The sequence below is a fragment of the Haliaeetus leucocephalus genome, unplaced genomic scaffold, assembly GCF_000737465.1.
Source record: "Haliaeetus leucocephalus isolate CR32 unplaced genomic scaffold, Haliaeetus_leucocephalus-4.0 Scaffold866, whole genome shotgun sequence".
NCBI lineage: Eukaryota > Metazoa > Chordata > Aves > Accipitriformes > Accipitridae > Haliaeetus > Haliaeetus leucocephalus.
This window is the reverse complement of record NW_010973302.1, coordinates 2720764-2736393: the sequence shown is the minus strand read 5'-3', so window position 1 is coordinate 2736393 and position 15630 is coordinate 2720764.

Genomic DNA, 15630 nt, shown 5'->3' with positions numbered 1-15630 from the left:
TACCGGTAAGGTGGGAATCGTGCTTCTCGCCTTGCTTTTGGTTTTTTTTTTTTTCTCGGTTTCCCCACGCAGCAGCAGCGTTTTCTGCTTCTCCCCCGTGGGGTGTCCCCGGTGTTCCTCCGAACAGCTCCAGCCACCGCAGGTGGGTTCTCAGAGTTCTTCCGCGGGAGAGAAACCCGCACGGTTCGCCTGGCACAGAGAACTGTTCCGAGCGAGGAAGACGGGACTCTCCCTGATATCTCATTTTGCGCTTGAGGAAAAAACAAATTATGTAAAGAGGAGAGAGTCAGAAAGCAAAAACCAAGAGACCGTAGGCTCAGACCACACAAGTCAGCCCTGAGAAGATCCCGCGGCTCAGCATCGGCACCAACGCTTCCAAAGCAACAAATACCAGGGCTCAGGACGTGGGGTCCAGAGCACCTGAAAGCCCTGTTTTAAACCTTAGGGGGTGGCTGAATAGCAGCCAAAATACAGCACTGGATATACATGATGTAACCCAGAAAATCCATAATTTGGGGTGAAACGCTAAGAAAAAGGGACTGAGCACTTCCAATTGCAATCCAAGCAGCAAGTGAGCCGGATCTAAGAGGGTAAATTGCTGTTTAGGAGCTCTCGGGCTGTTTCAGGATAACCTGACGCAGCTCACAAGTGCTGAACGCTCGGGAGCCGGGTGCTGAGACCCCGTGCAGCCCCGCAGCAGCCCCAGTCGCCGGCTGTCAGGGTTGAGAGCGTGCTGCGGCATCGCTGGACGTGCTCGCGCATGAAGGCGGGATGGAGGGCATTTCATCATCCCGGGCCACGGCCAGGCTGCCTTCTCCTGCCAGAGAAAGAGTGCGTAGCCATGGTGGTGGCGCTGGCTGCGTCTTCTCTTGAGCGTGAATCGTGGATGAGTGAGAATCAACAGCTCCAACATTTGCATAAAGTGCACCTCAGGGGAAACGGGATTCAAATCCCAGGAAGAAGTCTGCAGCTCGGATGTTGTTCTTCTGGGATTCTGACTTTCAGCATGACTTTATGCAAGAATAACTTAAAATAATCAGCAAACCAATATGCTCTGCCTGCAATCGTTGCTTTGGCTTAATTAGAGCGTGTCATGCCTTAGGTCAAACTGTGGTCTCCACAGCAGCAAAAGCATTGCCAGCAACCGAGGAACCCCAACCTTGTACAGCTTACTTGGCCGCTCTCCACCCGCTCTTCCTGGAAGCGGAACATACCAAGCTGCCACACGCATTTCAGTAACTTTTTGGCTGCTGGAACAAGCACATGTTGGGTAGGAAATGAAAGCCGAGGAGCTCAGACAACTAATTGGCTGAGGTAATTTCCACCGGTCAGGCACAGGTCTTCTAGAAATGCCTTCACTACCTGACTATAGACTTCTGCACGTGGGGCGTTTCTCTCTAGAAATTACCCAGACTTCAAGGCAAGGGCCCTGGGGAAGGCACCCTGCCACCCTATTCCTCACAACGGACTGACTTTGCTCCACCACCTTCACCATCCCCTGCTCTCAAGGGCACTCCCGTTGCCGTCCCCAGGAGCTTTCACACACCAAATCCTCTGCTCTGGCTTTGCGAGACATCCCTTTCTGCAAAGACTATTTCCAGCGCTTGTTGCTGTTTGTCTGCAACTTGCTTCTGCTCTTCTCTAGTTTTCCTCATATTTTTGTCTTCTCTTTTTTCCTCACTTCATCTGTGACCTGCCTTATCTCTGTTTTCAGTAGCACCATCGCTCCTTCTGCATGTGCACCAAAATTACAGCCCGAGTGTTCAACGCAGCTCTCGCAATGCTGACTTTCTTACTGGTGGTCGGACACCTCCATGCTCTGGATTCCCACAGATGCACAAAGGGATTCTCTCTGAACAGTCTTGCTCCATCTTCTATTCTCAATAAGTATTCTGCGATGTGAGATAACCGCACGAGAAGTTGCACCTGGTCCATTAGCATGAAGGCTAAAAGAGAGCAGCCCTTATTGAAAGGGAAAGGACTATGTGTAGCAGGCATTTGTAGTTGGGGATGGGTTTTCTCCCTTCTGCTTTCCCAGCACGTTCCAACACGCGAGCCCATAGTTCTGTGGTGCTACACAACACCATTGTTCTCAGCATGAGCAACAAGTGGCTCTTCACAACCTGTTTCTAAAAACTGCCCTTCCAAAGTCAGCCTTTCCTTGAGTGTGTGCTCACGTAGCAGAAACACTTTTCATTCTGCAAAGCCTATTTTTACAAATACAAAAAAGCCTTAACTCTAAATATGGATTTGGCTCCAAGGAAATAGCAAGCTGAGCAAATGCAGGTTTCTGTTTTAAATACAACCAAGACTTCTGCCAGTATGTGGCCAAGACCCTTTCTATTTGAACACACAGAGCAACATATGGTGATAATCTTCCTTACAACTTGTAACTACATTGAGATGGGAGTTTCTCTCTGAGATTCTACCAGTCCCTTGGGGAGCAGACCTCTCCCTAAGAAACAGCACAATAACATCTGCAGGTGCAAGGCTATGTGACCAAGAATACCCCAAGCAGGACCAGAATCTATCACCCAGCACATGACTCTATGTGCTATGTGAAACCTGAAGAGCAAAATGTGGTTAGGGTGAAGCAAGCAAATGTTCTAATTTATAAAAAAGACATGTAAAACTTGGATTGGTCAGCCTAAGGCTACAGAGTGAACAGGACTGTTGGTACAACCATGCCATCGCAGCTCAGCTGTTTCAAGATGTCACTGGGAGTTTTTGCATTGCAATTTGCAAGTTCCGTATCTTGGTTTTCTATTTAACTTTTGCTTGTATTCTAGTAGTGAAAACATAGTAAGTCTTGCTGAATTGCATGTGAAAGTAAACAATGAGCAAAGACAGAATATTAGAAGCAGCTGTACTCTCCCAAGTTGTCCAGCAGAGTTATATGGCAATTATGTACTTTTTCCAACTTCTGAGCGAATGTTAGTGGAGGACAAACAGAGCTGATGTGAACCAAGCAGAAAATAGGCAAGCGCTGTGCTTTCTGACATGTGATCTCTCTTTTTTTTGCCTTGAGCTTCTTCAGGAACAGACTGCCAACTGTGCTGGGCTGTGCACTGGGGGTTTATGAGCTTCAGAAATGGGCGAGCAGGTTTTCACCACTGAACTCATTTTTTGCTTTCAATCTGAATGCAGATCCTGAGGGATAAAAGGCTGCTGTGTGTGCCTTAAAACAAATGGGCTCCACATCAGTGGAAGCAAGCATCGCTGGTCTTTTTGGAAGTAAGGGGGTACAGAGACCCAAAAAGCCAAATCTGGGTCTTAGGAGAAACAACTGCCCCATCAGTCACTGCATCCTGCTGTGGCAAGATGGGGGACAACTGCCTGAGTTGCTCAGCTGCCTTCTTCCCTTAGGCTATGGAAAAGTCCCAGAGCCAAGACCTGGGAAGGGTCTTCAAGTCAGATCCTGATCCTAAAAACTGCAATAGGTCCTGCAGTGGAGATTAAAAATCAGCCCTGGGTTTACTTTTAGGCTTATTGCCAACAGGCTTTTTCGCACATACACAGTCTCCAGTAAAACCTGCTGCCTTCCTCAGCCAAAACCCATCCCTTCTACTGTGCCAGAAAAAACCTGGAGATTCACAGGCTGAGAACTTATAAGAGCAAGTGTGACCTTGAAGGTGAGGGGTTAAAAGCACTCACTAGGCTGGAGGAGATTTCCATTCCTGTCCACAAAATTAAAATCTCATATCCGCTAGTCACTGGCAACAGCTGATACTCTGATCGCACCGTGGAGTCTGCCCCAGGGCCATAGGAGTTCAGCTCCACAGTGATGCTTTCCATCACGTATGATTTCCTTTGTACATCTCACCCGGAATGAACAAGTAGGCTTTTCCTTCTCTAACCACCACGATGTGCAGTGCTCAACGGACTATTCAAGGCAGAAGACTGCAGAGTTCACTCTGCAACACATTACCACTTTTTCTAGGATCTGGTTCCTTCCACCTCAAGAGACCTGTTCAAAAACTTGAACATTTCTTTTACCGACTTTTACATCCCAATAACCATGTTTAAGGTACTATTATCCACCGTAAGATTATGTGCAATTACCTCCTTCTCATGTAATTTTGTTCTCCAGAATTACCACTCCCCTTTCATTTGTTACAAGGAATATTTTATACACCTTTATGAATTCATCCAACTATGCGGTAGATCAGAACACATAATTTCATCACACTTACTTAAGTGCCTTTTAAACATAATTAGAAAATTGGTGCAAGTCAAACGAAGCTGCAGGGAAGTTTTCTCCTTTCCTACCTGTTCTTCTTCCCACCAACCCTCAACGTGCTGCTCTCCCTCACGTGGGCTCCCACCCATCCCAGGGCTTCATTCCTACCTGGGTCTCCAGCCTTCACACCGTGACCCTCCTCCTACCCGTGCAAGCTGCCATCTCCACCTGCTGCCAAGCATACCTTCTCCTACCAGGTACTGTAGGAATGCGTTTAAAGATCAAAACATTCAGTGTACGTTCTTCCATGTCTGTGGCATCTTTCCATTATGAAGTGCCGCCTAATGCATTTTATAGACTTTATAATTTTTTTGTTATAATTAACTTAATTTCTTTGTTCTTTTTGTTTAGCTTGCAGTTTTCTTAACATAATCATTAAGTAGCCACAATAACAGCCACATTGATGTTACTCCAGAAGTACAGCAACATACATCAGAGCAGAATTTAGTCCCTCTTACAAAGAACCTTAAATTAACTAAATGGCTTACAATTAATGAGCTTATTAGACAGATGAGATAAAGTAAGAGTCTTTAGTTTTCATGCAAAAGAGAGAATGCTTTTTGCTTTGGCAAGACAAGCAACTACTTCAATTGCCTCAGCACATTTTTTGAAGGAAGCAGTGCATCTGTGGCTTCGCCCTCCTCTAAAGCAGAGTATTGGATTTGCCGCCTCAAGAAATCTAGCTCTAACGCTGTATGATAAGTTCTTGTTTTCCTGTGATTAGAGTTTAATCGCTGTTCCTGTTTTGCCACTTGTAAGTCAAGCTGGTATATCTAAATGTTGTTTCTCTTCTGCAGAGTCCTTGCATTGGTTTGCATTCTCCTGTGCACCAAGCATCTTCTAAATATGTGTCCGCGCAGCACTTAAGCTGAATTCCATCCTGAGCAATAAAACTGTCACATCACAGGTAAAGGTGGCCATCCCTCAGGCTGCTGCCGGTGGCCGGGCCCTCCCACAAGCGCACAATCTCCGTGCTTTTAAATTCCCCGCGCCTGAGCACGGTCAGTCAGGCACCATCCCTGGTTCTCACCTCTGGGACCAGGTGACCACTTGCATGTATCGTACATCCACACTGGTCCAGAGAGCCCTTCGCAGATCACGTGCACCCTCAGCCCAAGCTCCGACTTTACAGGGAACCTCACCTAGCAAGGGGTAGTTGCAGATCTATCCCACAGGCTCGGCAACCGCTGCACTGCCAGGAACGGCAGAGAGGATACCACAATATGTGAATACCAGCCATACTTCTCCTGGAGTTCACTTTTCAGGTTATAGGGATGCAGCTGTATTTTGGACCTTCCTGTTATCTCCCTTATTTCATCAAAATAAATTAGTTCTCCCCCTCTCCTCCCACAACAACTTTGTCACTTGAACAAAGGACAGTAAATCTGCTGTAATAAATAGGATTAAATGGTTTGTCTGCTGCAATATCCAAACTTTTAAAGATGCCAGTCATTCCTCCTTTGATGATCCTGGACTTCAGCAGCTGAGATCCTCTCAAAGTTATCAAGCACAAGCAGTGAGAGATGTCTCAGCAACATTCGCTCACATGCTGCTCTTCTCAAGGTCAGCAGTCCTCCATTTTCACTGATGTAATTCCAGATGGGCATTTTCTTAGGAAAAGTTTCGTTCCTGGAAATTACATGAAGGTACAAGTGGCATTTCTCTAGAGGATCACAAACAAAAACTGCCGACTTTTCTGTTCTTACGCAAGTAGGTACTGGTCCTGTCCCAGCTGGATGAACTGTGAACTTTTCTGGACATCATGCCATATGGGAGTCAGCTCAGCCTTATAAATTTATGAAAGTGACCTTCTTTCAGAGTAAAATGTAGCTGCGAAATTCTCACTGACTTACCATCAGATGTTCAGGTGCCTCTGGTGCATTATGTTCTCTGATGGATTGCCAAGATGTTTCTTCTCCTAAAGCAGTTTTGAAGTCTTCTGGAAAGATTTGTTTTCCCTAAAGAGAGTGAGGGCAAAGTCCAGAGTACCTTGTGCCAGCAAATGCTACAAAAATTCAGCAATTCATGCCTCCCTCTGCAAAAGGCACAGCTTCTTTCTCTGCATTTTCCTGAAGGTTATCCTGAAGTCTACCTGTGCCCAACACACTGCCTCATGCCCCCATAGTTTACTGAAATTAGAGCCTGCCCTTTCAGAAATCCTCATGCTTACATGGGGAAGCTGCCTGTCAGAGTTAGGTTGAAGAGTGAATTTGCTTCATTTTTAATGATTTTGGAAACTACACTTATCTTATGACAGCGCTCAAGAACCAATTCAGTGTATTTTCTGGGTTCCAGATGCCCTTTCTGTACTCTGCCCTCCTGAGAGCAAAGCTTTCTGAGCCACAGCGTCTCCTCTTACCAACTCTGTCCTCCAGACAGACTCCTATAGCCCCAGCTAGTCCTACCCACCACCAGCACCTCTCCCTGCAAGCACTGATTTCCCTTCAGGAACCTGTGCATCCCCTCCACGGATTTCAAGTTCTGAGTTTTTTAGAGTTCAGAGCAAATGCTGATCACTGTATCCTCATCCTCAGCAAATGCTGCTGCTCCCCAGAGAAGGTGCTGGAGGAACCCTAGCATCACGAATCCGTTCTCCTATACTGCCCTGGGAAATAAGTGACAGTGCTAACAGCAAAAGCTAGATTCCCCACATACTGGCACAATCCTGGCGTGTTCTTTTGCCTTAAATTTTTGGCATGTAAAATGCAGATGTCTCCACCTGACCTAATCATCTGAGGTTCTTCATTACAGTCCATAGGGTGAAAAAACACAGTTTCAATGCATCACTTAGACATCTCCTTTAAAATCAGGTGATCCAAACTCTGGAAGAACCTCATCCTTTCTGTTGACCCTCATCCTCATCCAGATGACCCCTCTGTTTGCAAACAAATCCATTTTTATACAACTAGCAGGGCACAGAAGTTATTTGTAGACAGATTGCCAAAAGACTCTCAGGGACGTGTCTGATTTTCAGTGCATGAACAATCAGACAAGCCCCACTGATGTCATCAGATTAGTCACAAGAGCAAAAGGAAGCAAGAGCTGAAAGAAAGGCTTTGCTAAATCAGACTCTCAGTCAATAGCAGGTCTCAGAAGATTACAGCTAATAACACTTAGATTACACTAATATATTAAAATATGGATATTTTATAGCTAATATTAAATGATAAGAAAATCATTTATGACCTCTAAATTTAAATGCCAGGAATTTTGTAAGGAAGTGCCTGCAACTCTTATAAATCAGAGATGGGAGAGATTTTCATTAGATCCAGCTAAATTCGTAATTGGTAACACCTTAATGCTAACTTGTGACAGACCCAATAATCTGGTATATGTGTCCCTCTAGTCCCTTTGCTTGGGGCAGCAACTGATTTTGACACCTCAGGGCACACCTGTCCATCAGACAGCATCTAATCTGTGAGCAAGGCTGCACGATCATGGTCTCCTCTTGCACCCGACCTGTAGAAGAGCCTAAACCTTTACCGTAGCTATGACTTTGAATCCTGCGTTAGCGTTATCAATGATCCCAAGATGATGCCAGTAACGGAAGTAAAGCCACATGCCCAGTTTTTCTCTCTGCTGTGTATCTTTGGCCTTGAACCCGTCCCTGCAGAAATTAGCAGGAAAAGTGACAGCACTCATAATATGTAATTATGGGATCAAAAGGATATTAGCTACCCACAGGCAGAGGTGGCCCCTGCGATGAGTACCTACAGCCATACCTCTGCCTTGGGCAGGGGACCACAGGGTCACTTATGGCTCACTTTGGGAAAACTCCTTGCTACTGACTACAAACTGTCAAAGCTACTGAGATCCTCTCACACCTCTCACACAAACATTGCCTGACCAGGCTGGGGCAGGCGCAATGTTCAGTATGGGTTAAAGCAGGGCTGTGCGACCGCAGAACAGATTGCCCTCTGCCAGCTTCACGAGCTAAGCCTCTTTTCTGCCTTCCTCTGGATTTTCTCATGTCATGGTTCAGAAGACACCTGTCCCAACACCCTGTGAACTCAGAGCAGTCATGTTGACAACAAATTACGCTACTGAACAAATTTTGTTTTCATCTTCTGTCAGCTCCCTTTGGAAACTGTTTTGCTCGGGCCTAATTCTTTACACCATCCAGTCCCCAGCCAAAATATCAAGTCTGCATTATCTACCTCTGAATGACTGCCAGGGCTTGAACTACTGATTAGGTATGTCAAACTTGACGGTTAGACCACTGTGCTTTTCCCTCTGGGAAAGAGACAAGCATCTGGTCATTTTTTCTTTTTTGTGTTGGACTGTTCAGACTGAGAAGCAATTTGTTCAAATATGAAGTCCTTTACTAGGAGGACTGTGTCCAAGATGAGACAAAATTACAATGAAAGGAAAAATAGCCCACAGCGGCTCAGCTCGCCATCCGAGCCATGTCTCCCAATGAGAAACAGAATATACTGCCTAATGCTAGTCTAAATGTTAGCCAGTAGTTATTTGCCACTTCAAAACCTCTTTTTCCTATAGACCCCTTGTTGGTTTAAAATCCATGTTTCAGCTTGAAAAGCTACCATATTTTTTAATGGAAAGTAAACTGATACTTGCAGACAAATGATCATTACAGCTGTTTAATCTCATTGTGCTATTGTTGGGCTGCCAAAGAATTGGCCATTAACAATCCACTTACCCAAAGTTACACTTTCCCATTGCTGGAATAAATTCAGCACCTGCAGCTATCTCAGTTAGCAGAGGCTGCCATGGGTTTAATGTTTCTCCATGTAACTCTGCAACGTCGGTCACTCCATGCTGGCAGGAGACATCCACACTTTTTCCCCAGATACAACAGCTGACCGTCCACAAGACAGCCGTAGCAACTGAAATCTGCTACATGCTCCTGAGAGCGTGCTAAATAACATTTCTCTTCCTAAAACTGATCTTTTTATTCCTGTATTTTAGATCAATCTTTTATTATTAAGACATTTCTGTGTCTTAAACTTGCACTGGGAGTTAGAACATGGAGGTTGAATACTGCTTCCAGAACTTCTTTTCTCTGACTTTTGGAGAGTTACCTAGAAGTTTTTTGAGACTTGAAACAGATCTTGGAACCCAAAAAAACCCCTAATGGAGGCCTGACTTTTACAGATAATGGCCCTTTTCTATAGGATAGGTTTCTTCTAGGAGCATTTTGACATTCTGATTCAGACACATCCCCAAAGGTACCTAATTTTTCTCCACTCACTCCGTAAGGAAATCAGGCTTCTGACTTCATTCAAACACAACTCAATTAATTGCCTAATGCTGCCTAAAATAGAGGTGGGAATCTTCACTCTCACTCTCCCTCCCCAGAGGCCGTTCCTGGGAAATACTGAGTGCTCTAACCATAATGTAATGACAGGATTTGCTCAACATCTCTCAAAATCATCATTCCAGACATTACATTGCTGCTGAATGAAGTATGTGATATGTCCTTCACTAGGATGGACATTCTCATGCTCAGTAAGTCCAGAGCTTTTGAACCAAAGCAGACCAAAGGGGGTTCCCAGTGCTACCACTGTTTTACCATCGGAGCACAGCTTGCAGTCTCAGTGCTACAAAATGGATGCCAAAATACTCCAATTAGATATGCACATGAAACTCATTAACTAATATCCAAGCACTTACACGTCTTCAGTCAAAACCCACTATTTTCTAATTTGTTAATTTATTCTATTTATTTCTATAAATCAGTATCATTTCATCCAAAACCTGAAGCAACAAGTAGCAAGAGGAGACCAGGAATGCAAAAGAGCCCTTCAAATTTCAGGAGCAATACGGGAAGTAAAAGGCAAAGATAATATGATAACCTATTTGCAGTTATACATGTTGTTAGCTCCTTTCTCTTCATATTTAGATTATATTTCTCCATGAATATAAATCAATATGGCTTCCAGATGTCAATTCATATCAAGTTCTATTCCAGGTTTTCTCACCCCCCTCCACTTCTTTCAACATTAATTCAAAATATACGAATATAATAGAAGTACCATAATAGTTTGAGAAATGTAACCAGCAAGAGGACAAGAAGAGTACAGCACAGGGGAATGTTCTGCTTTAGAAGAGAAAATCATCCTCCCTGCCTCATAGTTAGAGCTCTGGCTGTGAAATCTGGCTGGGGAAATGTCTCACTGTACTGTCATTCATGCTAAATGGCCAAGGTTTCTGTAATCCCTGCTTGAGAACTGTAGTTTTTAATTAGCTTTCACTTATTTCCAGCATGAAGGCTGATTTCAGGGAATCACTCTTCAAAAAAAGTCTTATCATCTCATGATGTCAGGATTAACTTACTTCTAATGCTCCACAGATGTTGGGAAGTGCTTTATTAGGTTTATCAAATGCCCGATAATCAAGTCAATACAATAACCCATCCTGCATGCCAGGGGCAACAAGAAATGTCCCAGTGTGATGTATGTCACATAAAAGTATTTTGTAAATCTTCCAGGTCACAAAACAGTAACACTTTCAAGGAATTTGTAGTATACAATAAAAAGCTTACCACTGAATATCTGAGCGTAACAACTGAGTAAGCAACTGAAACCTACAGAACATAAAATCCACCTCTTATACTGATATTAAAGATGAGCTTTGGTTTTTTATGTATCTCAAAAAGGATGTATGCAACAAAAGCTGACATTCAGGAGCAGAGTAAAACAGTGGATTAAGAGAGATTTGAGCTTCCAGAAATCTGGATAAATATCAGTAGCTCTGTGTGTACAGAATTTCCATTTGTGCTACACCTTCGTACTGAAACAGAACATGCAACCTCCAAAAGCAGAAATATAGAATATAGCATAACATGCGTTGCCTCCTTCAGGCATGCTCTGCAGCAAAACACCCAATGCATGATTTTTTTGACAGAGTGTGCACTGAAAATGAATTCAACAGACAGGCTTCTATGTGTTGGTTGGTTGGTTGTTTTTTTGCCAACGCTACTTTTTGACCATACCTAGTTACAGAGTTCAGACAAAAAAATAAGTAATGGGAAAATTTGAAGAGTAGGCAGGAAGAAAGAAGCAGCTTTGGGGTAAGATGCTTAAGATGGTGCAGAAGTACAGTAGAAGTATTCAGGATAATGCACACAAAAGCCCTTTTCAATCTGAGACCATGACTAGATACAGAGTGAATTAAAAAAAAACCAAACGAACGCCTACGAGCATACCTCAAACTTTTTGCTTTAAGTCTTAAACCAGGATGTAGGCTTGAAGAAGGGCTCTGGAAAGACCAAATTACCACATAGCACTTGCAGCAGTTGTGCTAAATAGTCAGTTCTTTGAAGCAACTGGCACTGGCTGCTGCTAGAGGTGGACTTTAGGTCCTATCTCCAAGGGTCTCCTGCTCCTCAGCAGTAAAGGAAGAGGTAATCCAAATCCTGCCTGAGAGATAAGGTGGAAAGGAGAAGGAGGGCCACAAACCACTGTGATCCTGTCCTGTTGACAGCAGGCACAACTTGTGACCCAGCTTAGCTCTGAAGATTCAGGTACAACTTTCAAAGTCTCCTCACAGCTTTGGAAACACAACCGATTTTACTGGAGACTGGGCAGACAAACGACTGCACTGGCTCTGAAAACACCAGTCCTTAGAGTGATGGTACGCAGCAGCGAGGAGATGCTATCACAAACACTTGGCAGAGTTGCAGTCTTGATATGCAAGGGAAAATCAGAGAAACGGGAAGAAGCAAGTGTGAGAAGAGAAGGAGAGTTAACAGCCGGGTGGACGGCGTAGGTCGAGATGAAGGCTGAAACCTGGCAGAGAAGGCTGATGGTGGGGACCAGAGGTACATCGCAGGTTTGCCTCTTCCCTACTGGCAGAACATCTATGGGGAGACACTGCCTGCTTACACAGAAGAAGAAGTAAAGCCCATCTGGCCAGTACAGGTCAAAATAGGTCACTGGTCCCACCAGGAACAAGAGCAGTGCAGTTTGGCCATTTCTTATAAAGGTACATCTTTCTTCAGTTATATGCATGAGTTTATACCAACCTCCCACCCATATGAACTCTATCACCACATTTCGTTATGCCTTTGAGGACCTTATCAGAGAATATATGAGTAAGGACATATTTATTAATATAGTGTTAAGCAAATACTGTATTTCTGCTATCTACTATAGGAGTTTGCCTTAAAATGTCATATACACTGGTTGCAGCTGCTGATAGCTCTCCTGTTTCCTTTATATAAAAAAAAAAAAAAAAGTATCGGCCTCAGGGGGAAATAATCTATACACAGTTAAAATGAGATATTTCCCTTATTAAAATGTCAAGCTTAGAGCTCACATGGCACTCTTCCTTCTCTGAAAGGGTTTGTACCTATACACAACGGTGCACAATACTTTTCATAACAGAGCAGTCCTTGTGGTCTGCATTCATCGTGCAGCTTTTTAAAGAAGTGTGTTATCAAGGCTGGTTTTTTATTTCCCTCTCTTCTGCTGTAGAAGATCATTTCATGTCATTTCATGATGTTCCAAGCATTGGCAATGTTCCCCCCTAGTTAGACCAGAGGTTGTTATTTGAATGCAGACATGAAGAGAGTTTACAAACCACAGCAATAGTATGTGTGTGTGTGTATACATACACATAGTGTAAGATGTAAGACAGCTGTGGAATAAGGGCTTCTGAAGCACACACAAGCAAAGGCAATTTGCTTTGTTAATGTTTCTCATGCTTAAACAAAATTTCATGCATCTGTGTTACATGCCAGATGCCAGTAAAAGTTGTTACAATAATAAACTTAAAGTCTCATTAAATGTTTAACCCCAAGATGTCATTTACTTATCACTGCAAGATGGCAAGTTATGGTCATAGCAGCGCTGTCTCCTGGGGTGAACCTGACGCGTGGTACAGGGCTTGTATTTCTGTGGGCAAGTCCTTTCCCTGGGTAGGAAGCGCCTGGAGCTGCACCCAGGGACCCTCCGACTCCAACCTTCTCTGACAACCAAATCATTGGGCTTTTGAAGTGAAGTTTGTCAATGATAACCTAGAAACCACGGCTGGTAGATCAATAAAATATTGCTAGTGTGCATGTAACAGTAAAAGCTCTCAGGGTTCAGCTGGAACTCAGGCTGGACGATACACAATACGTGCAACGTAGCTCCTGTTAATACTACTGGGACTTCTTCAGGGTTATGGAGCTTCCACGATGCTCATGTACAGGAATGTACAGTGTTCAGGAATGCAGAAACAGGTAGAGCAAAAAGCCATCCACCCCTTTCCAGCTCTTAACCTTTGCCACCTACATCTCCGGGGATAACCCTGTTTGCCTTGGCATTCAGTGAAGAGTCAGGGCACAGCACAACTGACCCTCTCAGAAACTGCAGGAGCACAGAGGAATTAGATGGGTGATGGGGGAATTAGAAATGGCTTTTTCAGAAGCTTTCTGTATTGGCCTCTACTGGAATCCTTGCCAGCTGGAGGAAAGTTAGACCAGAAATGAGTCTGTCTGACTCATTTGACACTACAGCAATTGCAGGTCTCAGGGTCAGCACGTGCTTCCTAGGATTCCTCTGCGCTTCCTTTAGGCTTCACAGCTACATGCTGGCATTTGAAAGGTACAGTCCCACATCATGCAACATGCAAATTGCAATAATTATGTGCTGTCCAAGAGCAACGTTGGAAAAAAATAAAAGCAGGAAGGAGACATTTCATCTTAGGGCACAGTGATAAAAAGGCATAGGTTCTGTACAGCACAAGCTACAGATTTTAATTTCCAGGAGCCTACAACTCTTATGAGAACAAGCAGGTTTTGTTTTATTTTATTTATTTATTAGGACTGTTATTACTGTGCTGCTTGTTATTTATCTCTAACTGTACCTACTGCACTAGTAATCGCAGTGTGCGGAGTGGTATGTGCCTGGCTCGGGGGTTTACGGAGACACTGTGGGCAGAGGATCAGCCAGGCACCTGCCCCTTTCCAGGAGGTCACTATATAGTCCCTAATGTACAGGGCACCCATGTCCCTGCATCACGCTGTCCTCGAGGGGGACCGCTCTGTCCATGGGCCTGGACTTACGTCTGCAAATAACTCACACGCTCCTCCCTGCTTCCCAAACTGCTCCTCGGAGCACGCTCCCCATTATGCTTCCAAGGGCATAATAATGGCATATTATAATTCTTCGATGACTTCTTTTCCCACAAGGTCTCCCTTTGCCAGACACATCTAATAGTACACATTTTTCATTGCACCAACTGCTTGCGAAAAATACAGTTTTATTTGTGTCTTCTAGCACTTTTGGAAATTAGCATGTTACCTATGTTGTTGCTTCTTTGTAGATGCTTTTCTATTGTAGTAATTTGTTTAATTATGATTCTTTTGTCTACACCTATTTTATTGTACATTTTCTCCTATTTTCTGCTTCCCTTCCCTTCTTTTTGGCACATAAAATAAGTTATTTTGGTACCTTCATTCCATCATGCAATTAACTCTCACTTTTGGTTACTTGCTTACCACTGAGGGAAACCTGCTGTCTCCAAATTGAGAGATACCCTGCCCCTATATGGCATGTTCTCAATAAAATGGCCTTTCTAGGGATGAAGGCAAAAGAGCATATTCTGCCCATTTTTGTTTACATATAAGCCCAAAATAAATTTACTTAGAAGAGATACTTAAAAGTTTGATATCTGTATATAGATATTTTGTTTAAATATTCATCTTATACAGTAATGTTGCAATTATAACGTGTAGTTGTAGACACATCAGATGTTACTGCTTTTCATCTCTAAATCTCACAGCACTTCCCAAATAACATCTCTCAAATTTTCTGAGATTTATGAAAGGGGAAGGTAAGGGACAGGGAGATTAAGTGACCTGCCCAACTCACACAGAAGTTAAGTGGCCTGAATCCCACTTCCATGTTCAGGGCCCTGGGACCTGGATCCTTTATAATGATTTGAACCTCAGTTATGGTTAGTTTTTGTTTTCAGAAGCAGCTAAGTTAGTTTCTAGGAGCCTATATAACCAGAGCAGCACAAATATCTCTGCATCTTCCCACTGCAGGCATGCAAATCCCACTTCTCCATGACTGTGCTGCAGCCCAGGGCTCCGGCGAGGGCTAGAGTAAACCCTCCAAACGAAACCACGTCCGTTCAGAGATCTACACAGGAACTTGTAGATTTACATAGTGCTGACAGTCAGAAACCAAAGTCTTTTGGACTGTAACAGATTACTGAATTATGAAAATGGAGGAGTGCAAACTCATAGCTTGGAAATTACGAATCTGCAGACGGCTCTGAAGAAACAGCAGGCTTTCGTTATCTGAAATGAGCACTAGCAATTAAGGGCCAGCTTCACTGATGTACTGAGAAGTTTGACCTTCAGTTTAAGTAGGAGAAATTTAACCCTCAGCTCTTCAATTAGTTGTATCTGAATGCACTTGCGTAAAAGCTATAAC